This window comes from Lepidochelys olivacea (assembly GCF_965140295.1).
Source record: "Lepidochelys olivacea isolate rLepOli2 genome assembly, chromosome: 3".
Lineage (NCBI taxonomy): Eukaryota > Metazoa > Chordata > Testudines > Cheloniidae > Lepidochelys > Lepidochelys olivacea.
This window is the reverse complement of record NC_140413.1, coordinates 153,890,251-153,909,394: the sequence shown is the minus strand read 5'-3', so window position 1 is coordinate 153,909,394 and position 19,144 is coordinate 153,890,251. Positions and strand designations below refer to the sequence as shown.

The 19,144-nt window shown below is 44.8% G+C and overlaps 1 protein-coding gene and 1 long non-coding RNA gene across 5 annotated transcripts in view; one reads left to right on the top strand and one right to left on the bottom strand.

Annotated features, from left to right (window-relative positions):
- LOC311518528 overlaps positions 1 to 19,144 on the bottom strand; it is an 88,806-nt gene that overhangs the window by 23,804 nt on the left and 45,858 nt on the right. The gene's annotated exons all lie outside the window — the stretch shown is intronic.
- The window catches only part of LRFN2 (leucine rich repeat and fibronectin type III domain containing 2), a 228,792-nt gene continuing 220,016 nt past the window's right edge, over positions 10,369 to 19,144 (top strand). Inside the window, exon 1 of one of the 2 annotated variants that reach the window (XM_084624419.1) lies at positions 10,369 to 10,437. The gene's annotated coding sequence lies outside the window, so the exon portion shown is untranslated. Of the gene's footprint in view, positions 10,438 to 10,646; positions 11,081 to 19,144 lie in introns of those variants that run through there. The other variant, XM_084624418.1, reaches the window with a different exon arrangement.

The window sequence follows — 19,144 nt, the reverse complement described above, 5'->3', positions numbered from 1 at the left end:
GAGCTCGACAGAATCCATCACATCACCAGGTAAGTTTTTTCCAATGTTTAATTACCCTAATAGTAAAAAATTAGCCTTATTTCTAATCTGAATTTTATGCACAATGGCCTATGACTAAGGTGCTATATTAATAAATTTTTAGTCTGACTTTGTCTTGCTTTAGCTTCCAGCCTCTTAAATTTTTTATGCCCTTTGTCCACTACACTAAAAGCCCTCTACTATCAGAAATCTTCTCAGGTAGATATTTAAGAGGTGTCTTGATCACTCTCCGTAAACTTTTCTTTGTTTAAGCTACTCTCACTGAAGGTAGATTTTTTTTATTTTTTTTTCCTTTTCCCAAACATCAAATCATTCGTGTCGGCTCTTTTCTAAATTCTCTAAAAGGATGTGGACACCAGAACTGGACAGTGTTCTGGTAACGGTCACTAATGCCGTATACAGCAGCAATAATATCTCCCTACTTTCTACTTGGTATTCCTTTCAACGGTTGCATCTCTGCAAACACTTGTCGTCTTTTCAAGGATGTATTGCAATGACTTTATCTTGAAAATAATCCGAGACTTTGATGATCTCATAAAAAGCAAGGTTTATTAATATATATAGAGAAAAACAGATTAACACAAAAGAAAGTCATGGATGACAAATTGTGCCTTAAACTCTGCCAAAGCTACTCCAGATAGACACTCTTCATGTGGTTTCCAGGGGAATAAGCCATCCTTTGTCTTTCTGGTGCATGTATCCTTTTTCTCCAGCTTGTCCCTTTTTGTCCAGTGGTGAGCTGGAGCCGGTTCGCGCAAACCAGTTGTTAAATTCTGAAGCCGTTTTAGAACCGGTTGTTAACCCGCTTCCCTGCAGGGGGCGCTGAGGCTTTGATAGGCTCCGGCCGGGAAGGGATGTAATTCGTCCTCTAGTCGCTGGGGGCACTGCGCTGCAGGAGCCATGTGGGCTGCCGCCTGGCCCTGGGCATGAGCCCTGTTGCTGCTGCTGCTCCCCTGGCCCTGGGGCTCCTGATGCTGCCTGGTGGGTCCCTGGCTGCTCTGCTGGGCCTGGGCTGCGTCTTGCTGCTCTCCCCTTGAGTACCCACCACCCTGCCCGCAGCCAGCCCCTGCCTCCAGCCACCCCCGCACCCCCTGCCTGCAGCCAGCCCCTGTCTCCAGCCACCCCTGCACCCCCTGCGCTGCCCGCAGCCAGCCCCACACCCCCTGCCTGCAGCCAGCCCCCGTCTCCAGCCACCCCCGCGCCCCCTGCCTGCAGCCACCCCCACGCCCCCTGCCCTGCCCACAGCCAGCCCCCGTCTCCAGCCACCCCCGCACCCTCTGCCCCGCCGCCAGCCCCTGCCCTGCCACCAGCCCCTGCCTCCAGCCACCCTCTGCCCTGCCTGCAGCCACCCCCGCACCCTCTGCCTGCAGCCAGCCCCTGCCGCACCCCCTGCCTGCAGCCAGCCCCCGTTTCCAGCCACCCCCTGCCGCACCCCCTGCCAGTAGCCAGCCCCTGCAGCCAGCCCCTTCCACACCCCCTGCCCTGCCTGTAGCCAGCCCCTTCTGCACCCCGTGCCCGCAGCCAGGCCCCGTCTTCAGCCACCCCCTGCCCTGCCTCCAGCCACCCCTGCACCCCCTGCCCTGCCCGCAGCCAGCCCCCGTCTCCAGCCACCCCTGCGCCCCTGCCTCCAGCCACCCCCGCACCCCCTGCCTGCAGCTAGCACCTGCCGTACCCCCTCTACCCCCTGCCCACAACCAGCCCCTGCCGCATGCACCTCCTGTCCTGCCCGCAGCCAGCTCATCTTCAGCCACCCCCGCACCTTCTGCCCGCAGCCAGCCCGTCTCCAGCCACCCTCGCACCCCCTTGCCCTGCCCGTAGCCAGCCCCTGTCTCCAGCCACCACCTGCCACACCCCCTTGCCCTGCCCGCAGCCAGCCCCTGTCTCTAGCCAGCCCTGCACCCCCCTGCCCTGCCTCCAGTCATCCCCTGTCCTTCCTCCAGCTAGCCCTGCCCCACGCCCCTGTCTGCAGCTGGCCCCACGTCCACTGGTGCCCTGCAGTTCCCAGGGCAGTCACCCTGCACACCTGCTTCAACGAGTGGGGCAGGGAGCAGCTGGGACTCACACATGTGCACACCCTAAGGTGACCAGACAGCAAGTGCGAAAAATCAGGACAGGGGGTGGGAGGTAATAGGAGCCTATATAAGAAAAAGACCCCAAAATCGGGACTGTCCATATAAAATCGGGACATCTGGTCACCCTAGTACACCCCCAGGGAGCGGCGGGGACCCACACACGTGAAACGGAGATCATTTCTAGTTCAGGCCCATCTTTTTAAAAAAGAGCTTTAGGCAGGGTTAACATACATCCGTATTTTCCCGGACAAGTCAGGCTTTTTGGTTCTTAAATCACCAGCTGGGAGGGAAAATACGGACGTATGGTAACCCTGTTGGTCCAAAAAATACATACTGGGGCACATCCCTTAAATCAGAACTTTTTATAGGGAACCGATTGTTAAGATTTTGGCAGCTCATCACTTCTTTTGTCCCTTGATGTTCGTTAACAGGCAGCACTCGTGGACAGTCTCTAGTGTCATGTCATCCTCCCCCTTTGCTCTAAATGCCTTATAGTCTGTTACCCTTTTTGATGTTAGAGGTGTGACAGAATTCATTAGTGAATCAGGCATGCAGGTATAGGTTACATCAGTTTTCAGCAACAGGATGTTTGATGTGGTGTAGATGGAAATGGGTGGGATAGGCCCTATCTTCTGCACAATAACCGTTTATCCCACTATCTGCTAGGACCCCCTCATTTAGATCTAGTGTTGTTTCCCAAATAACTTTCTCAAAACCGAACACTTAAAACATGTCTTTGATCTTGTTTTCACTATACTCATTTTAAAGTGCCAGTACCTAGTTTGTCTCTCTCCCTTTTGAAACTTAAAATCCTTTGGAAGTTGTTACCACACAATAATTATTTCCTGGCCCACCTAAGCTTCCCCCACTCCAAGACTGCTGGCTCTTTTGTTCGAGCCTAATAATATGCAAAATCTTGCTCAAGTGTCCTAGACAGGGCTTATATTATGTTAGTATAACTTTTACAATTAATCTCCTGTAAATATAAATTGACAGATTAATTCTGATCTGTCACAATCGGATACTGTGGTATGGTAACTACTGGAAAATGTTGACTTTTCAGTCATGGCTGCTGTAGTTTTGGTTGAACAGCTAGGGATTTTTTTTTTTAAGTGGAAAATTTAGCCATTCCCTTTTAGTGCTGAAAATACAAATGCAGCTATATTTGGGATAGTGCCTGAGTATTGAAAAGTGAAGCAGATCATAAACAAGAAGTGGTTGCAGTATTTTCCGGTCAAATTTCACTGTCCAAACTGCGAGCAGTTTGTTTGCTACAGATCCCATTCTGAGACATGAGTGTAGCAGGAACTATTTCAGAGAGTAGATCCCCTGCCAGGTGATAAGCATACTCACCCTTTTGCAACACTGACGTATTTGGAGTGACTCGGGACAGGAAATAAAATCAGTCTCTTATCAACACTCCTGTGTTATGCCTGTATTACAGTGAGTGTCTGCGCGCTAGGTGCTGAGCACGAGGAGGACCTAGTAGCAACAGCAGTTGAGGTCAATCCAAGTCTTCGGTTGTAAACAAGATGGGGGCAAGGTCCTGTTCCCTGTCGGGCAGAATATAGCATGTTGTTGCCGCCCCCAGTGGCAAGGAAAAGTAGTTGTTGTTTCTCCAAGAAATTACAGGACTAGAAGTCTTGCCAAAGATGCTGTCCACTTTGATTAACACACTGTGCAGAAACAGGTGGCCATGACAAAAGCCTTTGAAGCAAATAAATTGTACTGGTGTCAAAGTGCACTCTTATTCCAAGGTAAAACGACTCCACTTGTCTTGGAAAAAAGTCTACTTTTCTTCTCCCCACATTTGCTGGACAGAGAAATCCAAATACAGTAACTGTTACCACTCTGAGCGTCTCCTGATAATTTACCAGAACCTCTTCTCTAACAAAATATGGTGTGGATTTTTAACAGTGAGAGTAATGAACCATTGGCACAATTTACCAAGAGAAGGGGGCAAATTCTCCATCGCTGGAAACCTTTAAATCAGGACTGGATGGGCTTGATGCAGGAATCACTGGATGAACTTATGTGATCTGTGTTACATAGAGGGTGAGATTTAGATGGTTGTAATGATCCCTATTGGTCTTTAAGCCTATTACTCAAATAGCATTAATTATCACCCACTGATCTGGACATGTCTGTGTGAATGGAAACGCACACATCCTTCTGTTTGTAAGGACTGGCTGAAGAGAGAGAACCTGGAGAGAATACCTTGAGGATAAAAGCAAGACTCTCTGTTTCTTGCAGAGCATCTGAGAACATTTTTGGAGCCTTCAAATTTGATCATAATCATCTTAAGTCATTTGAAATTAAATGAACTCTCAGGCTGTTAATGTTCAGTTGATTTCAAAATGATTGTTTGGATCTACAAACTGTACTTGAAAACTTTTTAGTATTCAACTTCACAATGTTCTTTCTTCTGCACCATCCTGCATTTAAAGTACTTAAACCAATAGAATAAGTCCACCATCGTATTTAGCATGTCAAACTGTCTATACTTCTAAATAGTGATGTGGCCTTTCCTAATTTTGTGAACCATGTGTCTGTCAGAGGCAACCAGCAATATGTTTCTTTTTAGTAACAAATCATGGCAATAACATACCAGGGTCATAACTGGAGACTGAACATGGAACCATTAGGCACAAACTCCTACCAACTGAGTTAAAGGAGAACTCTGATAGGTGTGAGTCTTTATTACAATAGACCAGGGTACAGGTTGACACACAGATACTATGTCAATATATGTTGTTTGGGGCAGGGACAGTCTCTTTTTGTTCCATGTTTGTACCGTCCCTACAGGGGTGAAAGTAAGTTAGAGGACTTACCGGTACGCCGGAGTCCTGAGCAGGGGGCATGGCCTCAACTGGAAGAGGCGTGGCCTTAACCAGAAGAGGCAGGGCCTTAAATCCCCAGGCCCTTTAAATCTTGATTTTAAAGGGCCAGGGCTCCAGCTGCGGTAGTGGTGGCTGGGAGCCCAGGGCCCTTTAAATCACCGAGGAGCCCTGGGGGCTCCCAGCTACCACCGATACCCCGAGGCTTTGGGCTCTGGCAGAGCTTTAAAGGGCCTGGGGCTCTGTTGTGGTAGCGGCTGCTGGAGCCCCAAGCCCTTTTAAATCCCCGCCTGAGCCCTGCTGCCTGAGTTCTGGGATAGCAGTGGCTGGGCTCCGTCGAGGATTTAAAGGGCCGGGGCAGTAGTGGCGGCTGGAACTCTGGGGTCCTTTAAATCACCACCTGAGCCCTGCTACTCGAGCCCTGGGGTAGCAGCAGCGGGGATTTAAAGGGCCCCGGGGCGGTAGCAGGGGCTGGAGCTCCGGGGCCCTTTAAATCTCCACCGCAGCCCCGCTGCCGCTACCCCAGGGCTTTAAATTGTCATCTGGGAAAGCCGATCCCGGTACGGCGCACCAGCTCTTACCGGTACACCGTACTGGGGCGTACCAGCTTTCACCTCTGCGTCCCTAGCACAATTGCGTCCTGATTTATGACCTAGATATCTAGGTGCTAGGATGATAAAAACATGGAAAAGCAGAGCCCCATTTTAGGACATCATTTATAATGAGGAAATATTCCTCCAGAAGAACATGACTCCTTGTAGCATGAGTCTGTGTCGATGATATTGGCTGTGAATGTGTGTACATCTTTAAATATACCATGGCTGATCCTAGGCAAGAGGAAGAAGGGAAGAGTGATGGGTGAATTTCTGCAAAGGTTTAAAATTTGGGATCCATCCATCTAAGCAACCAAACGATCTGGGGCCAGATTCTCAACTTGTTTTCATCATCGCAACTCAGCTGAATTCAATGGAGCTAGAGCAATCTATGTCAACTGATCATCTGTCCCTGATGTTTAGCAGAATGCCTTGGTTCTGTAGGGTTGGGCTGGAAATCATGCAAGAAATCTTCTTGTAAAACTTTGGACACGTCTACTTCAGTCCTGGTAGGAACCCAAATAATCTTGCCCAATAGAGCAAAAATGGGATCTGATCCTGGTCCCATTGTATGGAGGTGTGTGTGTGTACTGGAAGATGCATACAACACTGGTTCTTCTGTCTCTGGCCCTGCACTGCCTGTGCCTCTCCACCACTTTCCTTGTGGAGCTGAGCTCTGTGCACCCTCTGCCCAGTTCCCTGGAATCCAGTCCTTTCTATTGCATGGTGGAACCATACTTGTTCTGCATTGAACCAGTGTGGCTGCAGACTTGAGAACTGGATTTTCTTCTTAGTGAATTGAAGGGAAAAGAGGTGTGGATGGATGCCATCCTAAAGCACCCCCTTCTGGCCTGCAGTAGTGCTGTAGGCACCCTATCCTTAGTTCCTTGCAATGACTTACTCTCAGGCTGTAACACTTAAACAAGATTCCCCCATTGTGGGGCCTTATTTTATTTAGTCTCTTCTAAATCACTCTTTCAGCCCTCACTCGTCTTTATTCAGGAGTCCCACAGCCCTCCTCCTTGTGGTCTGTGATTTGGGTTCACTGCAGCCTTAAACTGGCTTCTCCCCAGCTAGTGCCTTGTGTAGCTCAGTCCCCTTTTCTCTCTGAGCGAGGCTGGTGCACACACTCTCCCTGTTAGGAGGGAGAAGGTAGCATATCTCCTGCCCTCCTTCCTTGGGCTCATCCTAGTTGGCTGGGAGGGAGAGCCTTAGCCCCTCAAGCTGCACTGCAAGGATCCTTATTCTGGGCCCTTACAGGAATGATAGAGAGGTTCTCTTCTCCCACCCCCAGAAGCACTAACTGTTCCCCCCAGGACCATCTTTCTTTCTCCCACCACCTACCTCTGCCCATCCCTTGGCCTTCATCTGCTCCAACAGTCTCAGGCACTTTGAAGGGGACAGTCACCCTGTTACAGAATAGCATGGTCAGTTTTGTGCCCTGGCTAGAGCTGCTGCTTAAAACCATAGGGGGAATTGTTATACTAGTGTGTTCATGTGTGCACAACTCTCAATGACTCATAAATTGCTCAGCTGCATGATGTCCAAGATATTTGTAATACATACTGCCATTTCTAGTGTTCTGACAGTAGATGGGTCTACTTTGTACCAGCCATGTAGCTATTTCTATCAAGACAGCCGGTGATGAGCTTTTTTTGGACCCATCCTCCAATAAATGAAGTTGTTTGGCAGCCATTGATCAAACATCCACTTCACGTCCATGCACACCAATTCTATGGTGGTGTTTTTTTTTTTCCAGTGTAGGGGGAAGTGGAACCACGGTCTCCAGATGCCCATGACAAATTGCACTGTCAATCACAGTGGCAGAGACTTCAGCACATGTTAGCTGCATGTTCATGAAGATGAGTGATGCTTGCAGCAGGTGGAATCACTTTTGCAGCCACCGAGATATCTGTTTCTTTTGCCCTCATGTAATCTCATTTAAACCTTCATTGGGTGTCAACACAATCTGGCATTGCATGTTGAACAAAAAAAACCTCTTTATCAAAGTTCAGTGTCCAACTAAATTCCTTTAGGTCAGCACTGCTGTATAAATCAACTTGTATGAATCCTATTAGGGATTAGCCTTGCCACAGTTGGTAGCTGGTGAGAGATTTTTATGGACTTCATTGATTTCTGTCATTGCAGTGACACTTTGTGGTTAGTGTTTTGGTGTCTGATTTGAAATCATGGTCCTATTATTAGTCCCTGATATCATCAAGAGACCTGTTTTCTGTCTGTGCTGCCCTGCTACATCTTTTGTAAGAACCATATGTGATTAGGGCTTTGGTTTAACTTTTTCCATTTGAAACACATGAACCGAGATTTTCAGAAGTTGGTGTGTCTCAGGCTCCTAAATCCATGTTATAGGGATCTAAATAAGTGACCTGACTAAGAACTGAACTTGACTTCAGTCAGCTTCTCAGCACCCTTAAAACATCAGGTCACTTACTTGGATGCTTCTAGGTATGGTACCTATTATTGAAAATCTCGGTGCTGGTTCCCTGCAGGGCCTCTCAGTGTTGCTCTTAGAAGTGTGTGTTTGTGGGCAGGGGGAACGGGTATAGACATACAACAGATAGATAGAAGATGGTTCTGCCCATGGTCTCAGCATGCTGCCACTTTGCTGCTGCTATCTAGATGAGGTCAAAATTTTCTGACAGAACAATTGTCCATCAGAAATGCTAATTAGATTAAATCCAAATGTTTTTCAGGGTCATATTAAATTTGTCTATTTTTTGATGACAAACTAACAAAGCGTTTTGTTTTGATATGCCCGATTTATCATTTTGACTTTAATATTATATTAATAGTAAATATATTTTCTTATACTGAGAACATCAAAGTCAAAACAACGAAGCTAAAATGAAGTGATCTGAAGCACTTTGATGAGGTTGTACTGATACTTCTTCTGAAATAGTCGGAATTTTCATTTTTGCAGGAAACTGACTCTTCATTCTGATTTGGGACTAAAGAAAATTTCAAAATGTCGGCATTTCCTAGCAAATGAAAACTGAGTTTCAACCATCGTTTAGATTTGAAGCCAAAGGCATGGGGGAGGGAAACAGTTCTTTGCAGATACTTACTTAAGATACCCATCTTTATAAAATACTTTGAGGTCTATACATGAAAAAACCTGGCCAAATCCTAAAGCCTTCCCTACTCTCTCACAACTTCCATTGACTTCAATGGGAGTTTTGCCTGAGTGAAGATAGATTAAGGAACTTCAGGACTGGCCTCCCTGTTGTTTATACCATGTGTAGCATGGGCTCACAAGTGAAATGCATCTCATATACAGCCCTTTTCTCCTGTATTCACTGTAAGTACCTACACTGATCCCACAGCATCTTCTGCAGGGAACGTCTGTGTGTGGAAATTCTGCCTGGTGTCTGCTATGATCATCTCTCTGTATTGAGGGCACACTAGGGAGTCAGGAGAAAAGGCTATTTGAGGGAGTCCAAAGCTGTCCACAGTGAAACCTCACTATAAGCATCTCAGATGCGTAGCCTCAACTTTTGCGATCACTTTAGAAGGTGAATGAACAAGACTGTACTGGAAACCTTGGGGACATGTTTTAAAGACCCATTTCTAGTATGCAACTGGTTCTGCTGGTCCCATTGCATGGCCTTGTTAGGTTGCCCTCTGTTTGCATATGAGACGCAATGGATAAACTGGCCACTACCATGGCTGGGTGTGGAAAACACCTTTCATGACTCGGACCAAAACACTGGGACAGTTTCTGATCTCATACCAGTTTTGCACTGGTGAATCTCCATGGTGTTCAGTGAAGTTACACCAGTGTGAGAGCAGATTCAGATCTTGTGTGTCATCGGAATGGGGGAAGGTGGTCATTCTCTAGGGCATAAGCCGCCTTCTTCTTAGTGGAAGTTAAGGTGAAGCTTTTTGCACTTCCTGTGAAGCATGTGGTGCTGGCCACTGTTGGAGACAGACTAGTGGGCTAGGCGGACCCTGGATCTGATCTGGCACAGTGATTCTTATTTAAGAAGCCACTGAAAAGCTGTATTTCTATTTCTTTCCTGCAAGTACATTATACACCAACCCTCTTCTCCCCAAGCCAAAGCATTCTGCTTTTCCCCAGATCCATACAAGAGACTTCACCAAGTGGTGGAAGCAGAAGAAAGATCATACATGGTTGAGGTTTGGGGGGGAGGGGGGGGACCAGTCAGTTAGCTGAAAGGGCTATCAAGCCCCTGGCTCATGATGATGATTAAACATTCCTATGCCATTCAGTACAAAGGAAGTTCTACTTGCAGCCAGCAGCATGCAAAATAAAATAAAATAAAATAATCCCTTTGCACTCTCCTTTTGTTGGCACCGAAGCTACTCAAATATATCAAGGAAAGATTCTTCCTCTAGTATTAAACAATATGAATGGAACTGACAGTGCTATTAGATTGTTTTATAACTACCTCGGTAGTAACATTTTTGGCACAGTTGCCATTCAACAGCCCTTTGCAGCCTGGGTGTTTCCCTCTAAAATTTCACCTCTTTCCCCAACTGCCCCCCACCAGAGAACTGACATGCTTTCTGCCAACAAATGTTGAATGTTGCTTCTGAGGATTTAGCATGTCAGGCGGTGTCTACCCAGCTTAGGATTCTATTATTATGCAATGGCTTAGGAAGGCAGTGCTTTGCCACATAATTACAGAGCCAATCTGTATTAGGAGCAGGGGTTTGCAGCGCTCCTTTGGCACCAAGTATTCAACCCCCCTCCCCCATCCAAGACACTTTTATTTTTGAGTAGCTTATTTTTAGCATCTATTTTTCCCTTTGGACGTTTTGTTATTTCAGAAGTAGTGAGAGCATATTGACTTGTGTCTGCCAGGGTTCCTATGCAGCATAAAGCACTTGCTGTATGTTACATCTGCAGAAGAGGTAAGAAGAATTCCTGAAGCTGCTTGCTAGGGGGGTGGTGTGTGTGGATTTTTTTTTTTTTCCCCACTGCTTGTTTTACAAGCTTTGCAGGCTCTGCCATCTAGAGCACTTTGTGAGATCACTCCAGTTTGCTGTTTTTCCTTTTTCCAGCTCTGCGTGTGTGTGTGTATCCCTCTCGCTCATCCCGTCCGTGCCTAACCCCCCCCCCCCCCCCCACAACACACACACACACAAGACGAGCTTGCTAATATGAACGTGAAGACTTGCAATACCAAAATGCATGTGGTTCTTCTGGATGCACTGGGATCAAAATCCTTGAAAAGCCTGCAGGCTGCTTAGCCGTCCAAGACTGGGGTTTTTAAATCAAGCAAGAAAAAGAACAAGTTATTCACTTGTGTGTGTGTGTGTGTGTGTGTGCGCGCGCTTTGGATTTTACTGAATAGGAGTCTCAGGGATTCACTCACTTGGACTTCACTGAATCAGGTTCCATCTGCCAGCAATGCTGGTTAGTCTGCGATTTGGGAAGCTGGAGATCAACCTAGGATTTTGTCTGATATTATCTCCTTTTGAAAAAGGATGCGTGGCATAGAAAGCCTGTCTGAAATTATTGTACCGAACCAGGGATAAATGTTACTTCTCAAAGGTAAGTGCTAGGTTGTTTATACAGCTATATAGATACACATTCATATCTCTTTGATGTTAGGGAACCCTTCTGTGATGGATTTTTAAAGGCATTAGATAAATATATAACTTTATTATTAGTGTAGATAACATTTCTGTAGCAAAATGAACCTTAGTTTGGTTTCTGCTTCCCTCTTGGTATGAAAAGAGTTCAAAGGAATTTTTTTTAGTGTTGTTGGTATTTTTTTAAAAAAATCTCTGATGTGATCAGATTGAAAGAGGTTTGGAGGGAAGAAGAATAATTTGGTTTGGATTAGAGGCAAAACCGAAAAATAGAGTAAGATGTGACTCACTTACACTTCCCGGAGGAATAATAATATCCTGTAAGGCTAAGGAAGAACTTTGCTGGACAGATAAACTCTGTGTATAAAAACCTAGAGTACAAGAACAGGGACCTTGGCAGATGTTGTAGGAAGAAATGGAAGGTAAAGGAACAGATGGGGGAGAAGAGGAGGGGTGGAGGCGGGAAGCTGGAACCAGGTTCAGTGTCTTGTCTCACAAAGGTTGGTGGTAAGGGTGAGGCTGTTGTTGCAGGGCATCCAAGACTGGCAAGGTGGACAGGTGGGGGATGGGTACTTTGGCAGGTATATGCCTTGTCATGTCAGTCTGATGTTGCCAGTTCTTGCAGGAAGTCAAATATCTGACAAGCTGGGCATTTGGGGGGGCATGTAAGTGATACGGTGGAGTAATATCAAACACACACATACCTAATGCAACTAATTGTCATGCTAGAATTTAAAAACAAAAAGTGGAGATCAGCCAAGTAGCCATCAAGTTCAAACAGAAAGACTGGACACACTGAAAGACATAGTTTTTTTTTAAATGAGAACTGGAAAGCTAGTGTACTGTAGAATTCTGGAACTCTGTGACAATCCCAACTACTCCACACCCAAAACAAACAAAGAACATTGGTTTTGCAGTAAGAATCACTTTGGGCAGGGACTCATCTCCCCTCTTTTCCAGGGAGGTGCCAAGGAGGCACCAGGACTGGTGGGTTATTTTCCATACTTTATTGTGGATATTAATAGAGAAGGTAACTTTGCACTATTCTCAAAGAGGAGACAAGCTCTGGAAGACATAATATTAGTAGCTTAAGATTTGGTGCAGTTCCAAACAAATGCATTGATTACTGTATTATAAAGTTAATTCTTTGTAGACTAGTCACCACTGCAAAGTCAACACTTGCCAGCAGGTACCACACAATTACCACAGTTATTTCCTATCCCTAGGGGGAAACCATGCCATCTCAAATACCTCTGTGCAGTAGGTGTTGACTTTCCAGTGGAGACCCTTATATGCAGAGAACACTATAATGAAGACTTGAGGGGACGGAGAAGGAGGGAGAGGCTGGTAATTACTCTTACTCTCATTGTGTCTTGGGCTTGTTACAGTTTCACTGTTCTCACTGTTTGGATGATTAGTTTGCAGTGTTTACAAATTGCAACGTAGGTGGTCTGTGCAATTTGCACACTCTCTGTTTTTAGCCAGCTTCATCACAATTGTGTAAAGCAAAGGAGGCTCCAAACCTCATCCAAATTAGCCAGCAGTTTTTGGGAAGAGAAGTATTGCAATGGGGATGGAGCTTGGGGGGGGGGGGGGTGGAGGAGACTCTCTGTAAACTGGATTAACATAGAAAGCTTCAGATGAGCAAGAATCTGCATCGTCTGTATTAAATATAATTCATGTACCCTATGTTATTCTCTCCTCTGTAGTACAACTATTTTCTGTTGCATCTTAATACTGTACAGTCTAGCTAGGTGCTGCTTAATATGCCAGTGTATCCAGTGCAGAGAGCAACAGAGTCAACCCTCCAAGCCTCTATTTGTTGCTTTTGCCCTCACCCTCTCCCACTGTTCAGAGCATTTGTGATTCTTGTCCAAATTCAAATATGGAGTCTAATCATTTAGTTTCCCCCGTATGGGAAATATAAACAGCGCATTTAGCATTGCTGCAGCAGCATCCGTTTTCCCTGCTCTTCGGAGATGGGATCAGAGCTGACAGCTCTTTGACAATACCTTACAAGTCATGTCACTCTGTCCTTTTGCAAAGCGCTGTCTGTTTGTTGACTGAAGTTTGAAATGCTGCAGGGGGAGGTTCCTTTTGGGGAGCGTGCCAAAAAGAAAGGTGTGCTTCACAATGAATTTTGTATTTATTCAAAGACCATATGCCTCCATGTGTGGAGAAGCTGCCCTGAGAAGCTGACTCAAATAATCAAGTTTTAGGAGGCATAGGTGGGGATTTTTTTTTAATATATCTTTAAAGTGAATTAATGTTGAGAAAAGTACCAGATCGACAGCCCTGGAGACTAAATTCTGCCATTTATCCACCCAAAAGGTACAATGTGGCAGTGCAATCTCCTTCCTTACTGGGTCAGACCTGACCTACAAAGATCACATATAGGGTTAGAAAGATGATTCATTCCTTATTCAGTCCACATTTTGGGATCTCTGCTGAGATCCAAGGATGTCACTCACTTACATTTGTTTCAGTAGGGTGGTTGGATGTCACTCACTTACATTTGTTTCAGTAGGGTGGTTGTTGTTTTTTTTTTTTTTGTGTGTGTGTGTGTTGTGGACACCTGTTCACTAGGAGCTAAACTGAGAAGCAGCAACACATCTCACAAAGGCTACCAAGAAACCCTCAGACAGTAGCAGCTTCTAACCGTGCCTATCAGCTTGAACCAGTGACCTAAAACCAACAGGCCAATTACTGTATCTCATTACCTCTTCCCTGAGCCCTCTGAGGTTTGATTTATCTTTTAAACTCAACTGGAGTATTGTGTTCAGTTCTGGGCACCACCTTTCAGGAAAGATGTGGGCAAATTGGAAAAAGTCCAGAGAAGAGCAACAAAAATGATTAAAGGTCTAGAAAATGTGACCTATGAGGGAAGATTTAGTCTGGAGAAGAGAAGACTGAGAGGGGACATAACAGTTTTCAAGTACATAAAAGTTTGTTAGAAGGAGGGAGAAAATTGTTCTCCTTAATCTTGGCGGATAGGACAAGAAGTAATGGGCTTAAATTGTGTCAAGGGCGGTTTAGGTTGGACATTAGGAAAAAATTCCTAATTGTCAGGGTGGTTAAGCACTAGAATAAATTGCCTGGGGAGCTTGTGGAATCTCCATCATTGGAGGTTTTCAAGAGCAGGTTAGACAAACACCTGTCAGGGATGGTCTAGATAATACTTAGTCCTGCCTTGAGTGCAGGGGACTGGACTAGATAACCTCTTGAGGTCCTTTCCAGTCCTATGATTCTGTGATTATCATGACCAAGGTTCCCACTAAATTGTCTGAATTTATATCTGCATGGCCCAGATATATCAATAATGGCAAGGTGCAGGTCCGTACAATGCTAGCTTTCTCGGAAACAGGGTGGGCTAGCAGCACAAGGCCCTGTAATAATAATAAATAAAAAAATCAAGTCAACCTCAGTGTGACAAAATACTTATTCTTGCACCAGCTGTCACTTTCCCATATACTCCGCCTCCACATTGCGTGGAGGGGGATTGTAGTAGGTTCTTCTGATTCTAATAACCCAAATTACCTTCTGTCTGGAAGGTTGCCAGAGCCCTGTGTGAAACTAGCAGATGTAAACATGTCATTAAAAGGCCCACAATGAGGCTGCACAGAAAACTGAAAAATATGTCGTTTAGAGACATCTTTATTTCTTCAGGAGCATCTTTCCCTCCCCCGTCTGCATGGAAATGGGATTTTAAAAACACTACTTCAGAATCCAATCTCTTCCTGCTACCTTATTTCCCACCTGAATGTTTATGACAACACCCTCATCTCCACTGCAACAAACTGTCAGAAACAGAGGGTTTTGTCTTCAGGTCGGGAAGTGAGTAGTAGACGCAACAAATGAACCTGTGCCAAGCAAACAGCATCTCCCCATACAAAATATCTGTTAAAAACAGAAGAGAAGAGACATACAGAAAAGTCCGATACAATGCTCAGTCTGCTGCCATTGACTTTAGAAAGTGAGTGAGGATGCTTGGCACTTCACAGGATCAGGCATTTAAAGCAGAATTGTCTTGTCAAAGTTTTCTGTGAGGTGTCAGTGGCTCTGGAAGTCTTCCTTCAGAATTCTTGCTTCAGCTCACAAAAGCTAATGCCATAATTGGATGTGCCTGCTAAGTGCCAATAGGCCTGCTAAAGGGACGGCTGGTATGGATGCTGGGATTCTGGATGTGGTAACTATGGGTACAATAAGGTCTATAATATGGTGTTTAAAAGGCCTCTGGTCATGACTCCTCTGAGCAGGCCTCTAATCCTACCAGCATTTCTAAAAGCAGCAATAAGATCACACACCATGTGGATTGGTGTGAGAGGTATTGAAGAAGTGGCCATCTGAGAAATGGCCGAACTATACGAAGTAGGTGAGAGAGTGATCTGATCTTTCACTCCTTCTATCATAACTTGTATTCATCTCCTCTGATAGGAGAGAGTCCAGAATGGCATCAGATATGTAGATTCCTTAGCTGTTCTCTAGCCATGCTTGTCAGATGAGGTTAAGTAAACAACATACCAAGCAGAAATAACAATCCTCCTTTTGTGGCTGCCTGATGATGGGAATGAGGAAAGGGAAATAGGGTGATAACTTCAAACATAGCCATCTGTGGCCAAGGAAGAGGTGGGCTCTGGTATTAGTGGGTGGATGGCATCTGTGTGTGTTGGGGAGGAGATACTCTTTGCACCGTAAGTGATTTTAGCTGTCAACATGTAGATTTAATAAGGGTTCCAGTAAAAGTCCTTCTGGTGCTGAATGAAAACAAGGAGCAATTAAGTGGCAAAGGGAGAAACTGAGAAATCCTGTGTCATGGTTCTTTCAGTGTGCTCTATCTGGTTTGAAAACAACCCATAACAAACATCTGCCTCCTCAGAGATAAAAACAAAATCTTCCCAGTCATTTTAATAAACATTTGATCCCATTCCCTCCATGCATATTACTGGGAGTAGGTTTCTATGCCTGATGATTGGACAGTTCTGCACATTCTATACATTAAACACATGTATCAAAAAGACACACAGAAAAAAACCATATTGACAGAGCATAAGTTACTTGGGTGGAGATGATTTGATAGATCTCCTAAACTGACTGTTGGCTGGCATTTTGTGAGAGTTATCTCAGATATAAGTGAACATTGCTGCTGCCTGATATTTACTGTATATTGGTTTTTAAATTACAGTACAACACTGATTCCTTGCTCTGAAAGTTCGGCCTGCACTTTCTCCCACCAGTCAGGTCAGGTGATTTATCTGTGCTAGAAGTGTTCAGTTTAAAAAAAGAAAAGGAAAAAAAAAAAGGGGTCCAGCGTTTCTTGAGGAAGTGAAATCCTCCTTAGGATAGTTGGGTTTTGCAGGCTCCCTCTGACCCAAATATCCTGCACTTATTGCTCCAAAAATCTCAGTGCTCGAGGAAAAACCACTGTGGTGTACGTAGGTATTTTATAATCTCACGTGCCCAAGTAGCAGCAGGAACCATGAGCACTTGTGTTCAGCTACACTTGTCAGGCACAAGGCAACCTTTCCTTTTGGATGTGAGGGGCCTGGCCACAGCAGACAGATCTTTTGTGCCTTGTCTGTAGGTTAGATTACTCCAGTGTAGCCATCTTCAGGATGAGCCTGATGACCACTCGGAAGCTTCAGCTGCTGCAGAACATGGCCACGGCTCTCTCCGAGAGGTGATTTTCCCCCCTCCCCACCACCACCAAGACAAGTGTAATCTGGTGCTCTGTAGTCTCTCTTGGATCCCATCCTACAAGGTGCTGGTTGCCTTCAAGTCAGTGGGAGTTGAAGGTGCTGCTAGGATGTCTCAGGAGATATATGGCTCCTTGCAGGGCCAGGGCCTTTGTAATGAGCCAGGCATGTGTCAGTAGTCACAGTGGAGCTGTGGTGACATGAATGCTCTGGCGAAGAGAAGGCCAGACTGGTAGCTGGTCAGAAAAGCAGGAGGATCAAGCATAGGTTAGAGATGTGGCCGGGATTGGGGGAGGGACCAAGAAGGAAATTTGATAGGATGGGGGAAGAAAGTTAGTTATATGGCCCTTATCGCCATAGTCTGAGCACCTGGCTAAAATAAAGAAGGGCCTAGGACCTCACTTTTTCTTTTCTTTTTTTTTTTCAATTGTACTCTTGTGTGTGTAGCTCATCCCCACCTGAGCCATTGTGGGTTGTTTTATTTATCGCTTCTGTTTAAGTTTGTATACGAATATGACAAATATATTCAAGCCCTTTGTGTGTTCCCCTTTATTTCCAGCCTTTCCATCTTTCCTTCACCTTTCTGAATCAGTAAATAAATAAACAAGCTCATTCATTTCATTTCCCTTCTCCGAATATAAAGGGTTTTTTTATCATCAGGACTCAGATGAGTCACCAGTTAATAACAATAACAATAACAATAATAATAAAAAGAGACTTCAATCCCTGTAAAACCTGGAACCCTGTTGCCAGGTTAACATGAGACAGGTCCTTTAAAACATGACAGGCCCATCTATATGCAGTATCTTGTGTCTATACTTTTCCTACAGAGTGGCGTTGATAGGCTTATAAGTGCTAGCAATCAAATTCCTTGAATATGTGCACGCTGCACTTTTAAAAATATATACAGATAATCCTTCTCTTGCCTAATTCTGCAAATGGCATAACAAGGTCCCAGGAGTCTGACCGTGGAAACTGCCAGAGGATGCCCTTCCGCTAATACCACAGGATCTCGAAAAATGAAATTCACAACAATGCAGAGGGCCAGCATGAGTTCTACCTGTCCTGTGCCCTCAAAACAGAGCTAAAGTGGTGCATGAGGCCTTATGGTGGCTTTCCACACAATGGTCAATTTCACCCTCCCTCAGTTCCCTACTGCAAAATGAAACTGCTAAGGTAACAATTACTAGCTCAATTCGAAGACTTAAATAAATAAACCCCAAACCATTATCACTCCAGTCAAAATGGCTGCTGCATTCATCCCAATGGTGCTCACTGGTCAGATCCTATCCCATACACATTCTGGTAGTGTAATATGATTTTTTGTATTGCAGTTTGCAGCTTAGTGATCTACCTGATACTGGGGAGGAGGGGGTAGCAATTGTGCTCGGCACTGTACAAACACAATTAGAGATTGGGCCTTAGCTTGGTGGCAGAGCTGAGAACAGAATTCACTCAGATCTCCTGAGTTCCAGTCCACTAGTCTCTAGACCCCACTGTTTCTCTTGTCCTTATGGACTGAGAGATTAAAAGCATCAATTAAAATAACTTTGTTTGGGGAAAATATTTTTCACTGCTTTCTTAATACCACACGCTGCATTAGCATAGGACTGCAATGGGCTTGTTGCTGGTCTAAAATTGAAATTATTTCATAAAAGTCCTTGTTATATAAATAATGAGGCTGTTTTAAAAAATCAACTTTAGTATGTGTAGAAGGTCTGTCTGTCTGCGTTTATTGACCTGTAATATTAAAAACCAGTGAACTCTTCTGCTAAGCTGTTCTTCCCAAACATGACTTGCATTGCCTGCTTAGGGAACAGTCAACTTAAAAAGCTATTTGATTGCCATGTTTCTGCAGCAAAATTAGAGTCCTGGAAACTTAGATTCATCTCCAGAAGTCTCTTTCCTGAGTTACATTGTTTCCAGAAGGGAATTCGCAGTGTGGAAGTCCAAAGTTGCACTGTTTTGTTTGCAGAATCTTGATTACAGGTTGTGGTGATAGAGAAGAAGAGAATAGTATGATGGGTTTTTTCTTCTAGATTCTGAGTTTGCAGAGCTGGCAGTTTGGAAAATTAGCTTTTGACTCTTAAATTGAGTGTTGCTATTATTTGGTGTATGCAATCTGGTCAAGCCAAGAAAAAAAAATGTTGCTCTGGAAAAGCATTGCACAACGTCCTCTTCAGAATCACTCCTCCGACTGTAATCACGCACTTTCATTTTTTAAATGAAATACGTTTAACATTCCTTAACTACATTCTAATAATATATCAATATGTAGGGGGTGATGGAACAATTTTTATAGTAGGGGTACTGAGAGCCCTTAAACCAAA